Genomic DNA, 23,294 nt, shown 5'->3' with positions numbered 1-23,294 from the left:
TTGAAAGCGGGAACTAACAGCTGGCAAAGAATGTCCGTGCAGCAGGGTATGGAGGTTCATGCCTGTCATCCCAGCAGTTTGGGAGGCCAGGGCAGGTGCATCACCTGAGGTCAGGAGTTCGAGACCAGACTGGCCAACACGGTGAAACTGCCATCTCTACTAAAAATACAAAAATTAGGCAGGCATGGTGGTGTGCCTGTAATCCCAGCTACTCAGGTGGCTGAGGCAGGAGAATTGCCTGAACCTGGTGGGTGGAGGTTGCAGTGAGCCGAGATCGAGCCACTGCACTCCAGCCTGGGCGACAAAGCAAGACTCTGTCTCAAAAAGAAAAAGAAAAAAAAAAAAAAAAAAAGGAAAAAAAGGAATGCCTGTGCACACATAAATTCATGCAAAAAAATTGAGAATAATGAAAATTTTGGCAAAAAAAGGGCAAAGGATCAAATAAGCAGAAAAAGAAATACAAATGACCATTCAACATATAAAAAGTTCAGTTTTACTATGAAACAAAGAATTGCAAATCGAAGCAGTATTTATATACTGCTATACCATTTGTTTTGCCAAAAGAGTTTTGAAAACCAATAAGATATGGTGCAGGACTCTGGAAAACGGACACTCATATACAGCAAATAATCTGTACACTGACATAATCCTTTCGAAAGGAAATTCACATGTACTAAAACCTTACATGTTTCTATACTTTTTGACTCCAAAATTTAAATTTACACCAAAGATATTAATAAAAGTGAATAAAAATTTGTCAGTTTCCAGAATATTTATTATAGCATTGCTTGTTGTAATTAAAATAAATTTAAAAACATACAATAGATCTAGAAAATGAATGAAATATTAGACAGTCATTAAAAGATGTGGGAATACACTCAAAGTAACACTGTGGATCGGATGCAGTGCTCAGGTCTGTAATTCCAGCAATTGAGAAGGCTGAGACAGGAAGATTGCTTGAGCTCAGGAATTCGAGACCAGCCTGGGTAATATAAGCAAGAACCCATCCATTCAAAAAAAGTTTAAAATTAGCTGGATATGGTGGCATGTGCCTGTACTCCCAGCTATTGTAGGGGCAGAGGGTGGCTGAGGCAGGAGGGTTGCTTGAACCCAGGAGGTCGAGGCTGCACTGTCCTATGATGGTGCCACTGCACTCCAGCCTGGGTGACAGAGCAAGATCCTGTCTCTATAAAAACAACACCACCACCACCACCACCACCACCAAAACAACAACAATAACACAAAACAAAAACAAAACACAGTTAAGTTCAACAAAGAAGATGACAAAGCTGTATAATAGCATGATTCCAGTTTTGTTTTTAAGAAGAAATGTATATGTATTTACACACATACACACAAAAGAAAACACAAGGCTTAGAAAGGTACGTTCCAAATATTTAGAAAATGTTAACATTGATCATTCGTTGATGCTGGTGGAATTACAGGTGATTTTTACTTTTCTCCTTGTGCTTCTTTGTATTTTCTAAGAATTTCTATTGCTCTTTTAAAAAGATGATACAACAAATATAGAGAAACCATCATTCACAAGAGATTGTCTTCTCAAATGAATGACTTACACTAAGACCCACTGTTTTGCTGTCTTCAACCCTAGTTACATAGATGACTAAGTAAAAGCCAAAGAAAGCCACTTGATACTTTTATGAAGTGTAAGGCTAAAGGAAAACTGAAGCAGATGTCTATGTCCTTAGCATAGCTTTCTTCCTTGATGCAAACAAAATGCTTTGTTATAATCTCTATCTATGCATATTGATTTTTCCTTCCCATGATGACTTTACTTAGTTTAACATTTCCCAAGATGACTTCATCTAGTCTGGCTTTTTTTTTCCCCCCAGGGGTTAGCTAGGTGAGCTCTTCCTTCTGGAAATTTCCATCGCACTTAATATAGTGACATTGCTAGAATGGCTGGGCTAACTTGTGGCTGCCTCTCCCTTTAGTACAGCTTTTCCTGACTCTGTGTCCTTGCAACCAAGATGAAGGAGAGAGAAAAAGCTTCCTCAGCTGGATTTAGCTGACGGACATGGGTCCTTTACAGTAAAATACCACCCTTACAAGGAAGGAGAAATGATGTGTTTCTCAAAGTGCTGCAGAAGTCTCATTGTTATTTTCCTCATTGTTGCTTTGAAAATCCAATATTTCTATTTAACACCAGGGTCACCCAATCTAATTCTGCCATTCATGATTTTCGAGGAACGGGGTGGAATTTGGGGACTGAATTTATGAAGAGGCAGAACGGTAGAGAGGAAAGCCCTGACATCAGCCTCTGGGTGGGGCATTGATTGGCATCTGAGGAATGCCCACCGGGGAAAGATTCTTTTACACTCATTATCTTAATTCTCAGAGCATCTCTGAGGTTTTGTTGCAACTTCAGGGTTCTTTTTTAACTTTTATTTTAGGTTCAGGGGTACATGTGCAAGTGTGTTATACAGGTAAATTGTGTGTCACATGAGTTTGGCGTACAGATTTTGTCATCCAGATAATAAGCATAGTATTCGATAGGTAGTTTTTCGATCCTCTCCTTCCTCCCACCCTCTACTCTCAAGTAGGTAAGAGGAAGCTCTGAAGCTCTCCTGGGATGTTCACCCGCCGTGGTGAGAGTCAGGTGAGGCCCTTCACAGAAGGGCACCCTTTGTTTACCGGAGAGAAAGGAGTCACGTTTGTTTCCTGAATGAAGATAGTCTGTCTATGAACCAGGTATCTCAGCCTCGAAAAGGTGAGAAGTGCATGCCAAGGAAACCTCTAGACAGGACTCAATTCTTCCCATGAGGCACCTAACCAGAGAATCGCAGAAGGGGCGAGGGAAGGATTCCAACTGTGAGGCAGCAGAGGAAACATTCTTTTGAGGTAGAGTCTGGAAAAAAACAATGAATCTGTAGATTTTCATAAATAACTGACAGGAGACAGGCGACTTCTATGAAAATATTAACCCAAATGATGGGTGTTAATCATTAAACCTTTTACGTGATGGATTTGTTCTTTTTCAGATATCTTAATCTGGGTCACAGAATGGCTCAGGCAGCTTTAAGTGTAGAGTGGGTTTTTCTTCCTTTTTTGTTTGCCTTTTTTTTTCTATTCCAAAAGGATGTTGTGACCTTCCTTCCTCCCTCCCTCCCTCCCTCCCTCCCTTCCTCTCTTTCTCTCTTTCTTGACGAAGTTTCACTCTGTGGCCCAGGCTGGACTGCAGTGATGAGAACGGATTCAAGCAATTCTCCTGCCTCAACCGCCCAAGTAGCTGGGATTACAGGCGCCCGCCACCACGCCTGGCTAATTTTTGTGTTTTTACTGGAGACAGGGTTTCACCATGTTGGCCAGGCTGATCTCGAACTCCTGACCTCAAGTGATCCACCTCCCAAAGTGTTGGGATTACAGGCGTGAGCCACCGTGCCTGGCCAGTAACTGCTATTCAGGCAGAACTCTGTCAACCAGGTAGTTAGCCTTGAAACTTAAAAATACATTAACATGGGCCAGTAAGAGAAAAAGCTGGACAATAACCACTGTCAAAACAGCAATAAAAATAATATTAAAAAATAGCAATAAAAAACCTAACTAACTTTGCATCCAGCTCTGTTCCAAGCAAAAAGAAAAAAAAAACATAAAACCAAACCAGTTTTCTGTTGTTTGAGTGCATCTTTGACTTAAAGGACTTGTTATTTCTCTAAATTTGCAGATGTGTTGAGGCTTGAAATTTGAGCCTGTGACTGTTTTACGAGTTTCAAAAGAAAACATTAAACCACCTAAAATGACAGAGGGTAAACTTTCAGTAAATAATTTGGAGCCATTTAGTTGTAGATCTGTTTTCTGTTCATTCCAGTTGCATAAAATATTAGGAATCACTGGGCTCTGTTTGACATATTTTGGCATTATTGCCACTTTTTCGAGTGCTCAATAGCCACCTATGTGTAGTGGCTGCCATAGTGGACGGCACAGACACAGAACATTCCCATCATCACAGAATGTCCCATTGGACAACGCTGTTCTATAGCATTAACTTTGATTTTCACAGCTACCAGATTTTTGGGTTGATCAAAACCAACCCCTTGGCAAGAAATGTTTTTAGAGTGAGACAGAGCAGCTCTGGGAACTAAAATAGTAAGTGAAGTACCTGAGTGTTCATTTTGAAAGAATTGCTTTTTAATAACACTTTCGTTATTGCCCTTCTGCATAGTTATCTTAAGCTTGAGTAAATCATTCCTAAAGACCTCTTTCTAATATTTTATTAAGGCAATAATAGACTAAAATGGAAATTGTTAATACAATGGTTTTTATTAAAGTATTTATAGTACATGGTAGAAATATGAACTGACACAACTAGTATGTGTCACTTGGCCTGTGAAACCATATGTGGCATATAAAGGTATGTACAATTTTATACATTTATTGAGCACCTATTTTGTGTCAGATATATGCGCAACAGGTGGCTAAACTGCTATGGACAATCTTGTATATGTTTTTTCTGTATGCTTTTTTTTGGTTGGGTATTTAGGAGTAGAAATTTGGGTCGCAGAGTATACATATGTTGAGAGCTATTATCTCTTTCCTTATCCTCTTGTGAGTTCTACACCTTCTCATTAGTTTATGTGCTCAATTTCACTTATGCATGGAGGCTCTCTCTTTGAAATGTTTTGAATGCCCTAGGGGAAATATGCTATGTATTTCAACCTGTTCACACTTGTCCAGGATAAGTTGGTTTCACTGGCAGGATACAAAACCCAATCTAGAACTACATCAATCCTGTTCTGATCTAAATAGCTTGGGGCTTTCTTTTGTGACCAAAACTGGACCTCTACCCAGCCAGCTCAAGCTCTTGGTTTTAAGAGGAATCAATGAAAGGACAGATCAGGTTAAATCATCCCCAAGAACTGAAAAACAATTTAAATATGTGTTCTGGTGAGAGTTGTCTAGCATCTTCATTTTAAAAAATATAGTATTTCTCTTTTTCTCAGACCCATGTTAAAGAAGAATCATGGAAGGAGGGTTTCCTGTCCAGGGATTGAACATTGTTGCAGAGTTTCTTCCAATCACCAACTATTGAGCAAGCTGGAAATGGAATGGGTACCTCTGCCAGATTTGCTTTTCATCCAGTTTCCAAAGCTGGCAGAATACTATCCACTCTCCAGATGCCATCCTTGGAGGTAGGATCTTCATTTTTATCTGCTGCACTGAGCTCATCATTGTTATCTACACTTGAACAGGCTCATTCATCATCTCTACATTGTGTTAATAAGCCTTCCCTATCTGAACAGCGTGTACCAACCCCTAATCAACAATAGTCTTTCTTGATTTTCAAGTGTGTAGATTAGAGGTCTTTCTGTGCTTCTGCTGCTACTTAAGTAGGGAAAAGGACCAAGGGGAGAGTGAAACTCAAATTTATTTTTCCTTATATTTATGAAAGTAACTTTGAGGAAAGAGAATCCCAAAATTCTTCACCGCAGTGAGGATTTGGATTTTATTTGTATTTCAGCAAGTTATTCTTTTCCTATTACAGATAGTACAAGGGGACATCTACAGCCAGTTCTTCCTTCATGCCCAAGGGAGTTGTTTCACTGCAATGTAAATTAGCTTGAAATCCATCCTGGCTGGGCACAGTGGCTCACACCTGTAATCCCAACAACACTTTGGGAGGCTGAAGCGGGAGGATCACTTGAAACCAAGAATTCAATACCAGTCTGAGTACAAAGTGAGACCCTGTCTCTAGAAAACATTTTTTAAAACATTAACTGGGCACGGTGGTGCGCACCTGTTGTTCCACCTACTTGGGAGGCTGAGTCGGGAGAATCACTTGAGTCCAGGAGTTCAAGGCAGCAGTGACCTATGATCATATCACTGCACTCCAGCCTGGGTGACATAGAAAAACCCTGTCTCAAAAACAACAACAACAAAAACAAACAAACAAAAAAAAACCCATCCTATGAGCAAAACAGCCGTTAATGACATATGAGACATTCCCTCTAGTTTTCAGGAGTCAATGAGAATGTCTACCTTCACAGACAGTGGTGGCTTCAGATTTTCTTTGTTGATGGGTCGAGAGATTATATGGGACTTGTGTTGAAGCTACATTTTGGCAGCAAACTCCCCTTTCACTGAGATCTCACATTTATATGGAGTGGCTATGAGAGAAGTACTGATGGAACTTATCATGGGCTAAATTCTCCCCAAACCATCCCCTGGGGCCACCACTGTCTACATACTTGCACCTTTACTTGTGTGTAGTTACATGAAAAAGTAGCAGCCAACTGCATAGGTCACAGTGACATAAATGATGGCTGTTGTTAAGCCTATGGTGCACAAAATTTCCCAAGCCAAAATTGGAACATACAAGTGACAACTTGAGTGTCCTTAGGAAATGCTCTTCATGACATCTGTAGACCAACGGAGAAATTGATGGTAAACCATGTTACAAAGGAAAAGAACGACTAACTACCTTGATAATGATATGATATGGTGGGGTGGGATGGGGGGGACTTCTTGGGTGGTCAGGAGAAGGCCTTTCTGAGGAAGTGCCATTTAAGCTGGGACTGGATTAACAAAAAGGAGCCTGCCAGGGGGAAAATGTTCCAGGCAGGAAGTGTTGGTTCTTGGCCAGGTGCCCTGCATGGAGGGACACGCTGATCTTGCTGCCAGGCAGTATGAGTTCCAGCAATACTGGCTGTCAGGGCGATGAGTGATGAGGGCAGCTTCATGAAGCAGGATGTGTTTAGGATGCAATTCAGGTGCTGGGCTGGATTCCACATGCACTGACATAAATGAAGCTGCACTCCTACGTGAACAGCCTTTTCCTATGGGAAAGGGCACCACATAATGCAAGATGGGATTGAAAATAACTTTGCAAAGAGACTACCTCTCTCCAGTGTGGTGGGTGGATGGAAAACACCAGTAGCTTGGCAAATGGGTAAGCTTTAAAATCTGCCTTTCAGAGGTCTTTTGGTTCCAAAGTGAGACTGAGTGGATTAAAAATTCTGGAGGGTAGCTGTTATAAGCCGAATCTTGTCCTCCACCCTCCCAGATTCATGTGAAGTTCCAAACCCCAGTACCTTAAAATGTGATTGTATTTGGAGATAGGGTCTTCAAAAGGGTAATAAAGATAAAATGGGGTCATGAGGGTGAGCCTTAATCCAATCTGACTTTTGTCTTAATAAGAAGAGGAGGTTAGGACACAGATGTGCACAGAAAAAGATCACATGAAGACAGGGAGAGAACAGCAATTACAGGGCAAAAAGAGAGGCTTCAGGAGAAACCAACTCTGCTGATACCTTGCTCTTAGACTTCCAGTTTCCAGACTATGAGAAAATTAACTTCTGTTGTTTAAGCCATCTAGTCTGTGGTATTTGTTATGGCAGCCGTAGGAAACTAACACAGTAGAATTATCCTTTCCAAAGATGGATTCAGGGGTCTTGGACATTGGCTGTTTATTTTTTTCTCATTCCTTATTCTATGAATATTTCAGAAAACTTGAAGATACTCTGAAGCTAGCGGCTGCCTCGTAGCCGGAGAAGTCTCATGGTGGAAGGCTGGCTTGAGCGCCTGTGACCGGGGAGAGAAAGGGCAGTTTTCTGAGCAGTCTGCACTTAAATATATTCCTGGGGCCAAGCAGAGGTTTTGGAAGGGAACAGGATGGAGTCATTGCCTGTTAGGCCCATGTCCTTAAGTGAGACAGGGCAAAACAAGGCAGCAGAGTGAGGCTGGAGGCGTACACCCCTGGAGGCAGAGCTGAGATGGGGTGGAGGAAGTCGGTCAGAGCATGTCAGCCATGTCAGGGGAAGATGCAGTGCAGAGGTCCCGGGAGGGGCCCCTGAAGGCTCCACAGGAGCATTCTGAGTGGAGAGCATCTGGACGCCCGCCACCACAGAGGACCCCTCACAGCAGGGGGAACCACAAGGGCCCTGGTCCAGGAAGAAGAATTTGGCCTTTCCTTATCTATCTCATGCCCCCATCATCTTGCTTTCCTGTCCCTAAGCGAGGAGAATGAAGCATGGTGGAGGGGAGCACAGGCAGGGAGGGAGTGGAGCCCGGAGCAAATGGCGGGAGCCCGCCACTCAGGTGCCTGCTCTGGCCAGAACTGCTGGAAGGAGAGCAGCTGTAGGTGAGAGGCAGGAGGGCAGCTTTGGTTAGACTGGCCTGGATGCCTTAGTAGCTGGAAGTGACAGGAAAGCCACACCATCTGCCCCAGATGCTGTCAAGAGGCGAGGAAGAAGGAGTGACAGAGTGCCCAAAAGGAACAGTGTGAGCAACATCAACCTCTTCCTTCACTGCTGTCCACGAGGCCAGCCTGTAGAACTATGTTGCTGTGGCTGGAGCCACAGGATCAAGTGACCTCTGCTGAAAGCCTGCTATGTGCTGGGCACTAAGAGTCAAATGAGGGCTAAGATCAGCAGTCAGCAAAGCATGGCCTGTGGGCCAAATCCAGCCTGTTGCCTGCTTTTATACAGCTCACAAGCTAACAATGATTTTTACATTTTTAAATAGTTGGAAAATGAAAAAGATTTGTGATGCCTGAAAATTATCTGCAATTCCAATTTCAGTGTCTACACACCAAGTGTCATTGGAATACAGGCTTGGTCATTTGAGTACCTATTGCTCACAGGCTGCGTTCTTGCTAGAACAGCAGAGTTGGGTAGTCCTGACAGAAAAAGCCTGAAATACTCAGCACCTGGCCCTTCAGAAAAGCTTGTTCATCCCTACAGAAGACCAGGGCCCCTGATCCTACAGGAAGTCCATCTAGTGGGGGATACCTCATGACAATAATTCATTTCCACAACAAATTATGTTTTTGAAAATCTTTAAAATGTAATGATACATATAATTTTTAGTCCTTAGAGTGAATCTGACTTTGTCTTTCATTAAAAGTTAAGCACCTACGAATTTTACCATTGAATGAAATGAAGTAATTTATATGAAGTACTCGGAAGCATATAGAAAAAGCCATAAGTGTCACATATTATTAATCCATACGGAATTCCCATTGTGCTATTCTATAGTTGTAGAAATCAGGATGGGTTATGTAATTTGCAGGGCCCAGTGCAAAATGAAAATGGAGGACCCCTTGTTAAATCATTAAGAATTTCAAGACTACAACAGCAGAATATTAAACTATGGGTAAGACCCTCTTAAGAGCACAGGCTTGTGTAACTGCACATGTCCCATGCCCAAGAAACTGGCCCAGGTAAGAATTACATGAAGATGGACTAAATGTGACAGCAACAAGGCACTTCTTTTGAAATGAGTACTTACAAATCTTTACATTAAATGGTTTTCTTGTTATGTGCTGCTTTTCCTTAAAAGTAGAATGGAAGATAGGCCGGGCGCAGTGGCTCCTGTCTATAATCCCAGCACTTTGGGAGGCCAAGGCGGGCGGATCACCTGAGGTCAGGAGTTTGAGACCAGCCTGGCCAACACAGTGAAAACCCATCTCTACTAAAAATATATAAATTGGCTGGGCGTGGTGGTGCATGCCTGTAATCCCAGCTACTCAGGAGGCTGAGGCAGGAGATTCGCCTGAACCTGGGAGGCTGAGGTTTCAGCGAGCCAAGATCACACCTCTGCACTCCAGCCTGGGTGATAAGAGTGATACTCTGTCTCAAAAAAAAAAAAAAAAACAAAAAAAAACCAAAGTAGAATGGTAGATGAAAAAACTTAGTTGATAGAAGAATGGTCTAATATCTATAGGTTATTCTATTTGAGGTTTTCTTGGGACTTACATAGGAAATGTCAACTCTGCAGTTGTTGGTTGAAAAATTGGGTGTTTCCACTAATTATAATAAGATTTAGGCCAGATCTACTAAAACGATGTCACAAGGATTTTACAATGTTGAAAGTAATTTCTAAGGAAGCTATAAAGTTTACTACATTTCCCAGGTCAACTGGGAAATTTTCTCTCTCCTTCCTTCTCTTATTTATCTACAGCCCCTGACTATTTCTCAGGTCAACTGGGAAATTCAACTGCTTAGTTTACTCAAATATTGGCTTTTAGATAATTTATCATTTTTAGCAAGAGAGGTAGAGGTCTAGCTCAGGCATGGCTTTCTTTTTCTGAGTTAAATGGTGTAGGATATATAATGGATTTCTTCCTCTACCTAATTATTCAAGGATGAATCTTGTGATCTAAAAAGGAACAATGTGCTGTTGTATCCACGGTAAGGGGATTAACAGTCTTGTGCTTGTAAAACAGCAGCCCAGCGCCTATTTAGTTCTTTTGATTTCCAGAAACAAGAGCCCAATTCTTACTACTCTTTGGAGGCAGTTGGCCCTGTCTAGCGCCATTGATGAAAAATGGCAGTGGAGCCAATTCTTAGACAAACCTTCAGACCAGGGCTTCCCACACTTGAGGAAGGGGAGTAAACACTTTTACCTCTTTTTCGTGATTTGCTTAAAGAAGACACTTGTGTCTGAGTTAATATAATTTCTCAGTAAAAACAACTGTTCAAAATGATTACTGAAGTGAATTCATCAGACCCATCTACATTTAACACCTTGAAAATGCAGGATTTCTATTTAGTTACACCAATGGTATTTTGGTTTATTAAAAGACATGTCCAGTTGAATAAGTACTTGTTGATTAATTTTTCATTCTCTTAAAATCTTGGAGGACATTCAATGTAGTGACATTTTGAAGAAAGACCATGAAGTCACCAGTTGTACAAAATTTATAATTAGAAGAAATGTCTATCCTTTGATAGCTAAAGAAGTTAACTACTGAGCTGTGTTCTTCATGAGACTTCTCTTTTAGCACAAATTTTTTCTATGTTTACAATTTCTTTTGGCTACCTCAATCTACAGTATATTCAGGATTCTTCTTTCACTATAGTTTTTGTTATAATGTGTCTCTGAATATTTGTATCTGGGTAGGGGAAGTTTCAAGGAAGTAATCTCTCTTCCTTCTTCCCCCTCTTATTTATTAATGCAGCTCCTACACAACTAAATGTTTGACAGGGTCTCTTGGGGAAAAATTCCAGAAACAGTGAGATGTTAACCTTTTGTCATCCATCCACTCATTTCACAGTCACTTACTGAATGGTCCACATTGGCCAAGCTTCGGGAATACAGGGGCTCACTGCACAGGAAACACTTGGGCCTCATGTTCTCATGTCCTAGGGCACAGAGAAATCTATTTCTTGCTGATGGACAAAGTATTTGATAGTCTCCCTAGTGACCCTGCAACTGATCGAATTAAAACAGGTGCTCTTTGCTTGGAGATCATGAAGTTCAAATCAGGGCAGAGATTAGAGACCCTCCTGACAAAGAATGCAGACAAGCCATGTGAAATCTAGAAGCTCTTTGTCTTCCCCATGTCCTGGGTCCATTCTCACACAGGGCATGGAACTATGTGCAAAATCTGCCACCATGGGGGTTACTGGCTTCCACTTTGGTATTTAATGCTCTGGTGGGCTCAAGACTCTGGTCTTGGTTTTCAGAAGTCTTAGCATCACTAAATTCCCGCATGGGATGGGGCACGGAATCTAAATGCCACTGTAGTAGGAACTCTTTTCCTAACCATATCCCTAACCATATTGGCAAATCAAGGTTAGCTCTTAGTAAACAGTTGTGAGTGAATGAAGCATGTTTAACATCCTGGCTCTTAAATCAGCGGTCTACTGAGGTGCAGTGGATGCAAGAAAACAGTGTCCCCTCAAATCCCCCCAATTTCTTCCTCTTTTTTGCCTCAGTCCCATAGGAGGATACTCCTATGGTGGACTTGGCACACAATGGCCAGAGTAGAAGCAGCTCCCTATTGCCTGGGTGTTAGCTCTTGCTGGACCTCGGTTTCTTACTCTTGGGGAGGCCAAGACATCAGTTAGTTTCTGAAAGCATCATCCGAGCAAGTAGGAAGCGCCAGCCCAGAGTGTGTCTCCATCTTCATATACAGCCTTTGCTGCCTTTAGAGCAGGGCTAGGCTTTCCCCTGGTCCCCTTCCCACAACATTGCTACTGTGGGAAGTGGGCTTATTAATTCCTAGTTCAACTGCCTGTATGTGAACAAAATCTAAACACACCTCTACAGGTATATTTCTATGACTGCTATTTATTGAGCCCAAGGTAACTTTTTTGTTTTCTTAAAATCTGAGATTTTACTTCTCTTGGCAGCACAATCTTGTAGGAGGGATGCTTAGTGTTCTTCCATTAAAGAAGATCCTAAGCAATTGAAACCATTCACCTTTTTTCCTAATGCCAATCCTGTAAGAAATGACAGAAATGGTGCTACTGAAGGCATTAATATAGTGGATGGCATAAAAACGAACATATGAAACATGTGAATACAGAAAAAAGCTAAGTTTTGGCTCTGTCATGCAATGGACAGAGCATTGGATGTCTAGAAAAAAGCTAAGTTTTAAAAATTTTGAATAATTACTAAGACTATTCTTATAACATATGGGTGCCAATGTATTTTAAAAAATTTTTTTGAGACAGGGTCTTATTCTGTCACCCAGGCTGGAATGCAGTGGTGCAATCATGGCTCACTATAGCCTCAACCTCCTGGATTTGAGCAATCCCACTGCCTCAGCCTCCCAAGTAGCTGGGACCATGGGTGCATGTCATCACATCCAGCTAGTTAAAAAAAATTTTTTTTGTAGAGATAGGGTCTCACCGTGTTGCCCAGGCTGGTCTCAAGCTGCTGGGCTCAAGCAATCCTCCTGCCTCAGCCTCCCAAAGTGTTGGGATTACAGGCATGAGCCACTGCACCTGGCAGGTGCCAGTATCTTGCATTTGAATATATCTCATTATTTTTGAAGTATATTTCTAGCTGTTATGTCATTATCAATGATGCCAATCGGAACTTGTAATTTATCCAGTGCTTTATGTCATTATCTGTAGTTTAATTTATAGTGCCTAGGCAACTCTTTCAACTTTTTAGCTCTTGCTAAAATACATCTATATATCAATTTATAGATATACACATGTATTAGTCCGTTCTCACACTGCTATAAAGAACTACCTGAAACTGGGTATTTTATAAAGGAAGTAGGGATGCTGGTAATTGACTCACAGTTCCGTATGGCTAGGGAAGCCTCAGGAAACTTACAATCATGGTGGAAGGTGAGAGAGAAGCAAAGCCACGTTTTTACATAGTGGCAGGCAAGGGAAGGGGGAAGAGCCCCTTTTAAAACCATAGGATCTGGCTGGGCGTTTTGGCTCACACCTGTAACCTCAGCACTTTGGGAGGCCAAGGAGGGTGGAACACCTGAGGTCAGGAGTTCGAGACCAGCCTGACCAACATGGTGAAACCCTGTCTCTACTAAAAATACAGAAATTAGCCGTGCATGGTGGCGTGCCCCTGTAGTCCCAGCTACTTGAGAGGCTGAGGCAGGAGATTTGCTTGAAACTGGGAGACGGAGGCTGCAGTGAGTTGAGATCACACCAACGCACTCCAGCCAAACAAACAAAAAACCAAAAACAAACAAAAAACCATCAGATCTCATGAGAACTCACTATTATGAGAACAGCATGGGGGAAACTGCCACCATAATCCAATCACCTCCCACCAGGTCTCTCCCCTGACACATGGGGATTACAATTTGAGATGAGATTTCGGTGGGAACACAAAGCCAAACCATATCAATACATATACAAATATATGTTATAATTTAAAATAATTTTAGATTCAAAAAATAGTTGCAGAGATACAGAGTTCCTGTGTAACAACGGTTCTGAACCTGGGGCAATTTGTGCCCTTTCCCTACCCCAGAACATTTGGAACTATACAGAGGTACTTACTGTTGGGTTTCACAGTTTGGCCAGGTAGGGGGTTACGGTGAAAGGGATGTACTGCTGGCATGTGCAGGCCAGGGATGCTGGTAAACTTCCTACAAAGCATAGGATGGTTCCCTCAGCAATGAGGTGGCCCCAAATGTCAAGGTTGTGAAAGCCTGCTCTGGCCCCTTCACCCAGTTCCCCTAATGCTATTATTATACCTAACCACGCTGCATCCATTACAACAGGAGATTAGATCTCCTCCTCCTTAGTCTTCCCAACTCTGTGTTTCTCAGTCTTTCCTTATTTTTCATGACCTTGGTGCTTCTGAAGAGGGTTGGCTGGGTATTTTGTAAAAGTTCTCAACTGGATATTATCTGCTGTTTTCTCATAATTTAGCCAGAACATAGGGATTATTGGGGAAGAAAATGAGGTGAAGTGCCCTTCTCAGCATATGGTGTCAGGGTTCCTGATACGCACATGACTTCACTGTTAAGTTCACCTTGATCCCTTGCATCACGTGGTGCCTGCCACGTTTCCCTTTCCAAACTGTAATTGTCAGAAGGGAATCTCTAAACCCTTATACTCAGGGAAGGAGACTTAAGCTTCACTCCTGGAGGGAGGAGTGTCAAGCAGTTTATGGACTTGTGTTATCACACACTCACTATTATATTTTAATACAACAAACAGCTCAGATGTGTCTTGTGGAAAGCAGCTTTGGGGTTAATGCCCACAAAAACCTATGTCAAATGAGCAAGTCAGCATTTCAAATAACTAATCATTCTGTAAACTCTAAAACTATACAAAGAATACAATTTCTAAAAGTGAAATAATTCACAAGAAGAAAGTAATATGTAGCCCAAATAAATGAATGAATAATTACCAGCTCTTGATGAGTAACTGGTAGATGGTTGTTACAAAATTTTTGGCAAGAAGCAGGCAAGTGGAGTGTGAAAATAAATGTCAAAGATTTAGAAGTCTTTCTCGCCTCAGCATCCAGAAATGTCGAAGGGTTGTTTTGGAGCTATATCCATGACTGCAGAGTGCTATGGCATTTAGAGGGTGGGGATTAGAAATAATTAATGTTGTCTAAGGCTCAGGACAGTCCCACATAACAAGGAATATCCCACCCAAAATGCCAAAAGTGTCACCATTGATGCACACAGAGCCCAAGTTCCTTCTTGTACCTCATTCACATTGTGACGCCTTGTCAATCCCAGAGATGGGGGAGTGGAAAATTTCAGACTAAAAGCTAGATTTTTAGAGCTTCAGTCCAGGACTTTTTGTGTGTAACCGAAACTGTTTCCATTGAAAATGTAAGGTTTAATATTTTCAGCAACAATTTAAATCTTATGGGAATCTTTATTTCTAAGTAGATAAAATATCTTCATTTTATTTGTGAGGTACGTATGAGTTGCCACCAAAGAAAACACTGAAACATTTGATGAACCTGCATACATAGTAAGAGAGTGTCGTTCCATGGTAACTGGGACAAGGAGAGTATTTGGGGCCCCAGTTGGGTTGAGTTTAATGCGACCCTCCCTATTTTTCTTTATAGCACTTGCCTTCCTACCCTCCACCAGTATGCAGTGTATGCATTTACTTGTTTATCTTCTGTCTCCAACCCCTTAGACAGCAAGCTCCATGAGAAGGGAATTTGCTTTAGTTTATGGCTATATTCTATGACTCTCTAAAGGGGAATACCATGTAATTCATGTTTGAACAGTATTTAAAGAGGCTTTAGATAAAAATAACAATATGGGTAAGGTATCCAAATTACCTCTTACCTGGTTTCTGCCCTCCTCTATCATGCCAGAAATATTATCTTGTATGTTTTATGTAATTTATATGATGAAATATTTATATGAAACTTAACATAGAATATATTACATATTAACATTTCAAAATACCTCAATTTTATGAATATTTTAATTCATATTTAACGAACAATTGCTATATAAATAAAATATAAATATGAATTAAATTATAAGCACTATAGTATGTAATAAAATATATTATTTGAATAAATGGCATTGTGCTGCACAAAATACTTCTAATCTTTTTCATTTGAAAGTACTTTTTTTTTGAGATTTATCCTTTTTTTAAAAAAATGTAGCTCTTAGCTCAGTGGTTGCCACCAGCGGGCGACTTTGTGCTTCAGGGGATATTTGGCATCTCCTGGAGCCATTTTTGTTTGGTTGGTTGGGTTTTCTTTTTTTTCCAAGACGGAGTCTCGCTCTGTCACCCAGGCTGGAGCGCAGTGGCACAATTTCAGTTCACTGCAACCTCCGCCTCCTGGGTTCAAGGGATTTTCCTGTCTCAGCCTCTTGAGTAGCTGGCATTACAGGCATGTGCAACCACACCTGGCTAATTTTTGTATTTTTAGTAGAGACAGGGTTTCACCATGTTACACAGGCTGGTCTCGAAGTCCTAGCCTCAAGTGATCCGCCTGCCTTGGCCTCCCAAATTGCGGGGATTATAGGCCTGGAGCCATTTTTTATTGTCACAACTGCTGGTAGTCCTAATGGTCTCTGGTAGACAGATGCCAGGTTTGCTGTTAAACATCCTACAATACAGAGTATCCTCACAACACTGAGTTATTTGGCCTGATTCTGCTAATGTTGAGAAACCCCTGCACTATTTCTTTCCCTTTTTTTTTTTTTTTGAAACAGTCTTGTTCTGTTGCCCAGGCTGGAGTACGGTGGCTGATCTCAGCTCACTGCAACCTCTGCCGCCTGGACTCCAGCGAGTCTCCTACCTCAGCCTCCTGAGAAGCTGGGACTACAGGCGCACAACACCAAGACCCGGTTAATTTTTGTACTTTTTTCTGTGGAGATAGGATTTCGCCGTATTGTTCAAGCTGGTCTCAAACTCCTAAACTCAAAGTGATCCACCCGCCTCAGCCTCCCAAAGGGCTGGGATTACAGTTGTGAGCCACTGCACCTGGCTTCTTTCTTTCCTTTAATCTGTGGGACAGTATTCCCTTGACAGCCTATACTATATTTACTTTATTCCTGTACCGATGAACATTTGGGTTGTTTCAATTCTCTGCTATGATGACGAGGGCCGCAAAGAACATCCTCACCAGTGTCTGTGTGTGTATGCCACAGGGGTTCTGGTAGCTGCATTTTCTGTTCTAGGAATCACTTCCAAACGCCATTCCAGAGTGGCTGGACTCCTTGCTTCTACAGCGTCACCTGGGATTCCAATTCCATGCGTCTTTACCAGCCCTTGGTATTATTTAACTTTTAAATTGTTGCCAGTTTGAAAAGTTTAAAATAGTAGCTCATTTGTAACAATTTTGCATTTCCTGATTGCTGGTAAGACCAGACCACAGGAATCATTCACACCCCAAGCATTCTAGAAAACTGGTGAAAATGTTTTCTGTCCAGCATGGGCCACTTCATTTGGTTTGTCCCTGCGTCTTGGTATGTATTACAAAACCGCACATTTTGGGGGACTAGGCTTGCCTGTTTCTGCCACTAGAGGTCACTGATCCTCAGTGGTTCTCCACCAGTATGACTTCTGACCTCTCTACCCTCCCAGGGAGTATTTGGCAACGCCTGGAGCCATTGTTGATAGTCAGGACTGTGAGGCCAGTCATGTTGCTAAGGCCCTGCAATGCACAGGACAGCGTCCCCCGCCCCCCGCCCCCCACCAACAAGAAAGCACCATCTGGCCCAAGTACTAGTGCCAAGCTGGAGAAACCATGGTGTCGTCTTTGAAAGAAAGCATATGACAATCTCTATAATAAAGACACCTATTATTATTAACAACAACCAATATTTTATTGCAGAAACTGGGGAAACTGGGGAGAAGCATGCCTTCTGTCCCCAGGGAGAGGGCAGGGGCGAATGGGCAAGGAAAAGGGAAGGGTTTTAAGGGAGAGGAGAGGTGGGCCTGGGGCTCGCTGAGTGGTCGGCTGGAGCGGTGGAAAGTGCCCTGGTGGGGCCGGTGGCTGGTGTGGGGGTGGAACCACAGTCAGTAGGGTGAAGGCTGGAGGTTCAGGAGGTGGTGGCAGGGGCCTGACTCTTGGAGCTGGGCAGCAGGCTGGGTGTGCTCAGAGGCTCATGGCCGCCCTGGCGAACCTCCTTCCAGGCGCAGGCAAGCCTGAGGCATCAGGGCAGTGCTGCCCGCAGGCCCAGCGCTCCTGCGGTGACTTGGCGACCGGGCGCCTGGCAGCGGCACATCCTGCAGAATGGCAGGCGGCCGCGAGGATTGAGACAACGCTGCCTGGGAGTGGGGGCCTCTGCTCAGCGGCCTAGACCTGGGCACAAAGGAATGGGCCACTCCGTTTCTCATCACAGGCTTGAAGGCAGATGGCCTGGGCGTCGGGCTCCCTCTGCGCTCTAGCGGGGTGATTTTCACAGTCACCAGGCTGTGGACAGGCTGGGGGAGTGGCGGGCGGTCCAAAGCCACCGCTTCACGTAAGCCACGCGAGCCTCGGAGAAACCAGGCCTGATGTTTCTCCGCAGCGGCGGCCTGCTGGGAAAGCACCTCCAGGCCTGGGGGACCATCTCCGGAGGTGGATGGGGGCGGGGACCATCTCTCTCTGGATGCGGATGCGGGGGTAGTCCCAGCTGGGAGGAGCGGTGGGGAGGGGCCGGGTGCGGACCCAGTGCTTCCCGTGGAAGTAGGTGACCTTGCAGTTCTCCTGGACCTGGGGGCTGAAGAAGGGCCTGGACCGCAGAGCCCAGTGCTTCTGGGCTGGGCGCAGCTTTCTGGCCCAGAGTCACCCCAGGAAGCGGCTCAGGTAGCTGCCCATGAGAGCAGGGCAGTGGGTGGGGCCTTTCAGTAGACACTGGGGTGCCAGAAGTTTCCGAAATCTGCGGTCACGGTCCGAGATCAAATGTCAGTGCTCAGTGACCAGCGACCCTTGGCATCAAAATGTCCGAAAGAGCAAGAGGCGCCGTGTGCTGGGTATGGTCTGGCCAGCAAGTGTTGCATGGGGCAGGCGGCCACAGCCAGGCCAGAGCTTTGCGGTGCGCAGCTGCAGAACGGGCGGGTGGTGCCCCATGCTGTCTGGCGGACCAAGGAGGTTCAAGCCTCAATCCTTCCCACTCATGGTCCCAGACCCTCAGCTCTGGGCAAAGGGGCCTGGCAGCTGCCTCTACTTTTGTACCTGACCTTTAAAGGCAGAACATAGAATTTCTGCCAGGTCCTGAAAACCGGAGATACCTGTTGACAGAAGGGTGCTCTCTTTGATCAGTGTGAAAACGCTTACAATACACTTGGATGCTCTTTTAAGGAAAAACAAATCATTTACTCATATTCGTCTAGGATGGCTGTTAATATCACTTTTTGCAATTTTGCTCTTAAGAAAATGGTGAAAGCCATCAGGATTTATGTTTTAGTACCTGTAATGCTGATTTTATGTTGACCCTCATGTAATTTTCAGTGTTCATATAGCCATGTATGGATAATCTTCTCTGAACACTAATGCCATTTCTGTCCTTTCATTTCTATTGGTAATCCTGGAGTAGAGTGAGGCACACTTTCCAATAATAGCTGAAAAAATCTAACTTCGAAAACAAAGAATCCAAAGGCTGCTTAGTAACTGTAGTGCTTAAGTTTAGAGTCTGTTCAAGGTGGTGTGAAGCAATTTTTTTTGGGGGGGGGGACACTTCCCTCAAAAGCACGTGCAGAAGGAACCTATTGACCCTCTGGAATGCCAGAATTGGGAAGAGACAAAAACGTCGCAACCAATGTGAAGATCGGGCAATAGATTTGGTCCAGACTGAGGAAGATGGGTGAATAGTAAAAACACTGAATAGAGCTTAACGAGGAAGCACCAAATGCTTTTTGAGGTCAGAGGGGGCCAAGTGTTTTGCAATGCAGGGTTGGGGTCAGCCAGTAGTTGTGGGGGAATGAGATTCCTAACACTCGTCGACGAATTCCTTTGGTTTTTTGCCTGACTCCTTATTTATGGAATGATCTCTAGGTATATGATTTTCAAAATCTAGAGATATTCCTATGGTATAATTTTCTTCTAAAGACGGTTCTCATAATGATTGGAATGGCTTTTTATTCATATCTAAGACGTCTCAAGATAATGGCATCAGAGTGGGTATAGACTTTTTTTTTTTTTTTTTTGAGACTGAGTTTCGCTCTTGTCCAGGCTGCAGTGCAGTGGCGCGATCTTGGCTCACTGCAACCTCCGCCTCCCAGGTTCAAGCAATTCTCCTGCCTCAGCCTCCCGAGGAGCTGGGATTACAGGCACCCGCCACCACACCCAGCTAATTTTTTGTATTTTTAGTAGAGACGGGGTTTCACCATGTTGGCCAGGCTGGTCTTGAACTCCTGGTATCAGGTGATCTGCCCGCCTCAGCCTCCCAAAGTGCTGCAATTACAGGCATGAGCCACTGCACCTGGTGTGGACTTCTTTTAATGTATTTTTTCTTTCCAATGTCTATAGAATTTCCCATATCCTTTTTGCAACATAAGCCAGTGGTTGTTTATTCTGTTTGTGACTAAAGACTCTCTTGACAAACCACAATTTTGTCCTGGTGAGGTACAGGCAGTCATAAGTGAATCACCACTAAATATGCCTTCTACTGGTTAATCAAGGTGTTGATTAGTTAAAAGCCATTCTCATAGACATTGAAGATGTGTTTCTTCTTCTCATACACTAAGAGGTACGGCATTTTATTGGTTAGTTGATATTAGGGGTTAATGTATATCATTGGTGTTTTTGGTGTTCAACAAGGGGTGAGTTTGCAATTGACAGTGGAGAATGTCTGGAGACATTTTTGGTTGTCACGACCTCGGGAGGTGGTACTATGGGCATCCAGTGAGTCGAGGCAGGGATGCAACTAAACATCCTGCAATACACAGGACAGTCCCCATAACCAAGAATGATCTGCCCTGAATGTCAGTGGTGCTGAGGTTGAGACCCTGCATCCAGCTTCCTCTAACGTTATCTTATATAATCACGATGCATTCATCAAACTAAGAAATTAACATTGGGTTGATACTATTAAGTAAACTCCAGACTTTATTTAGACTGCCCCAGTGTCCTTTGTCTTCTCCAGAACCTACTCCTTCTTGGTCTCCTCCACTCTTGAGTTTTTCTGCCTTGTTTTTCATGACCTTGATGCTTTTGAAGAGGGCTGGTGAGGTATTTCGTAGAAGTCCTTTTTCAGTTTGGTTTTGTCTTTTCTCATGATTTAGATGGGGGATACAAATTTTGGAGGAGGAATGCCATAGAGGTGACTGGTATTTAGGTTGTTTGCAAACAATGGGGCAAAGAATAATTATGTATATGTATTATTGTTTAGGTCTGCAGTTTATGTGTAGTCTAAATTGCTGTTTGGTAAATTGCACTCTGATAGCTACTACAATAGTACCAACTTAGCATTTTATCTTCCTTTGACATTGTAATTAACTGTTAGTAAAACAACATACTTTTTAGTCTCTTACATCTTTATTCATGTGTCATTACCACCTACCAGTAACACATGAGGCTGCCTATGCTCCACACTTGTACAAGCACTGTGAGCAATACAATTTTGGGGTTTCTGCTAATCTGATACGTGAAAATTCGTATTTCAGTGTAGTTTCATCTTGTTTCGTCGCTTTTCATAAGGTTGAAAATTTTTTCACATGGTATTGGGCTTCTTGTTTCCTTAACTGTAAGCTGTCTGTTTATACCATTTGCTCTTGATTATCTAAAAACTGATTTCTAGAAACTCTTTATATATTAAAGCAATTAACTCTCTGTTTTGTTCACTATGATGTCTCAAACACCTAGAAGAGTAGCTGGCATACAGTAGGCATTCAATAAATAGTAGCTGAATGAGTAAACAGAGTTGCAAATGTTTTCCCTGTATGTCATCTATCTTTTGTTTATGGTGATTTTCATCAGAAAGGATTTTAAAATTTTTGTATGTAGTCTAATTGCTAGTTGTTTTCTTGATTACTTCTGGGTTTTGATTTATAGTTAGAAAAGCTTCCTCCATTTGGATGTATGAAAGAATCTTCCTACCCTCGTACTTTTATGGCATTTTTTTACCTTTAAAGTTTTGTTCCATCTGGAATATATTTTTGTCAGGATTGAACGATGGGTCCAACTTTTTCTCCTAAATGCCTGCTCGGTTGTCCCCCAATACCATTTACTGGATTTATCTTTTCCTGCATTGAGCTGAGATGCTATCTTTATCATAAAGTAAATTCTCATGTACTTGGCCATATTTCTGAACTATTTTCTTCCTTTGATTTATATTTCTATTAATGTGCTAGTATCATACTATTTAATTATTGCGGCTTTAAAGCCTTATGGGTCTAATCATTCCTTATTTTCTCCTTTAGAATTTTTCCAGCTATTCATGCTTATTTGCTTTTCCACATGAACTCTAGAAGTACTATATCTAGTTTTAAAATTCTGTTGGTATTTTTATTAAAACCATATTAAATTTATGGAATCACAACTTAAGGAGAATTGACATCAAAGGTGTCTTTATGATATCTTCCTATTTAAAAACAGGGCATGAATTTTATAAATTCAAGTCTTCTGCGTCCCTCAGAAATGTTTTATAGTTTTCTTGTTAACATTTTATGTTGTTTACTAACAGCATTTTAGTTTTTCAGTTTCTATTATAAATAGGTTTCCTTCTTCTGTTATGTCTTCTAATTGTTGAGTTACATGTGTCAAAGGAATTGATTTCTATAAACTGACATGGTACTCCACTAATTGCTGAATTATCTTTGTAGGAGTTTTTAAGTGTTTCTCTAATGTTCTTTATCTTTTTTGGTCTAACTTTATTGGCTCCTGCCAGAGGTTAATTCAATTAAATTTAGTTTTTAGTATGCTAATAATCATGGAGTTAATGATATCCTTTCCACATTAAACATACTATTTATTTTTGAGCTGAGATAAATCTACTTCATCCAGTTAGGGAATTCTCCATTTCTGTTTTATTAAAAAAAATTTTTTTAAAGGGATGGTGGGTTTTATCTAATGTATTTTAGGAAATCTATGGAAATGATAATATAGATTTGTTGACAGGATGATATCCATTAATCATAAGTATATCATTCTTAGTACTGAACCACCTTTGGATTACTGGAATAAACCCTACCTGGACAAAGTATATATTTCTTCTAATGCACTACTAGATTCTATTTCTAGTATTTTATTTAGCTTTTTTTGGTTATTGTTACATATTTTTTAGAGATATTGGCCTATTGTTATTTTTGGGGGGTAGGATGGTCTAATCTTTGATAGGTTTTGGTATCAATGTTATCCTGGCTGCATAAAAAAGAGGTTGGAAGCTGTTAGTCAATAAAAATCCAATATGAACAAGTATACGCAGTTATTATTACAGTTTAGTTTATGAATTAAACAGGATTTTGTGTGCTGATGCAGTGACCACCACTTAGATTTAGTTTCTAAGAGAAAAATAAATTCCAAGTTTCAAACAACTGACTTACATGAAAATTTCTGGATGAATATTGCTGGAGTCTGTCTTTATCCTGAGATTCTATAGATTTTAAAGGGTTTTGAATACCCCCATTTCCAGCCTTCTTTTTTTTATTTAAAAGGGTATTAATTTTCATAGAGAATCTACACAATGCATGTATAATAAAAACATGTCA

The 23,294-nt window shown here is 42.0% G+C and overlaps 1 protein-coding gene, 1 non-coding gene and 1 pseudogene across 5 annotated transcripts in view; 1 reads left to right on the top strand and 2 right to left on the bottom strand.

The window, feature by feature from the left end:
- Positions 1-23,294, bottom strand: part of CA5B (carbonic anhydrase 5B) — a 112,601-nt gene that overhangs the window by 66,527 nt on the left and 22,780 nt on the right. The window lies entirely within an intron of this gene.
- LOC114675229 (small nucleolar RNA SNORA7) lies at positions 5,014-5,153 on the bottom strand. The gene has a single exon (XR_003726318.1). It is a non-coding gene; the product is annotated as a small nucleolar RNA SNORA7 (small nucleolar RNA).
- LOC144338821 (uncharacterized) lies at positions 18,020-18,826 on the top strand (annotated as a pseudogene).

Source organism: Macaca mulatta, chromosome X, assembly GCF_049350105.2.
Source record: "Macaca mulatta isolate MMU2019108-1 chromosome X, T2T-MMU8v2.0, whole genome shotgun sequence".
Lineage (NCBI taxonomy): Eukaryota > Metazoa > Chordata > Mammalia > Primates > Cercopithecidae > Macaca > Macaca mulatta.
This window is presented reverse-complemented; position numbering and strand designations above follow the sequence as displayed.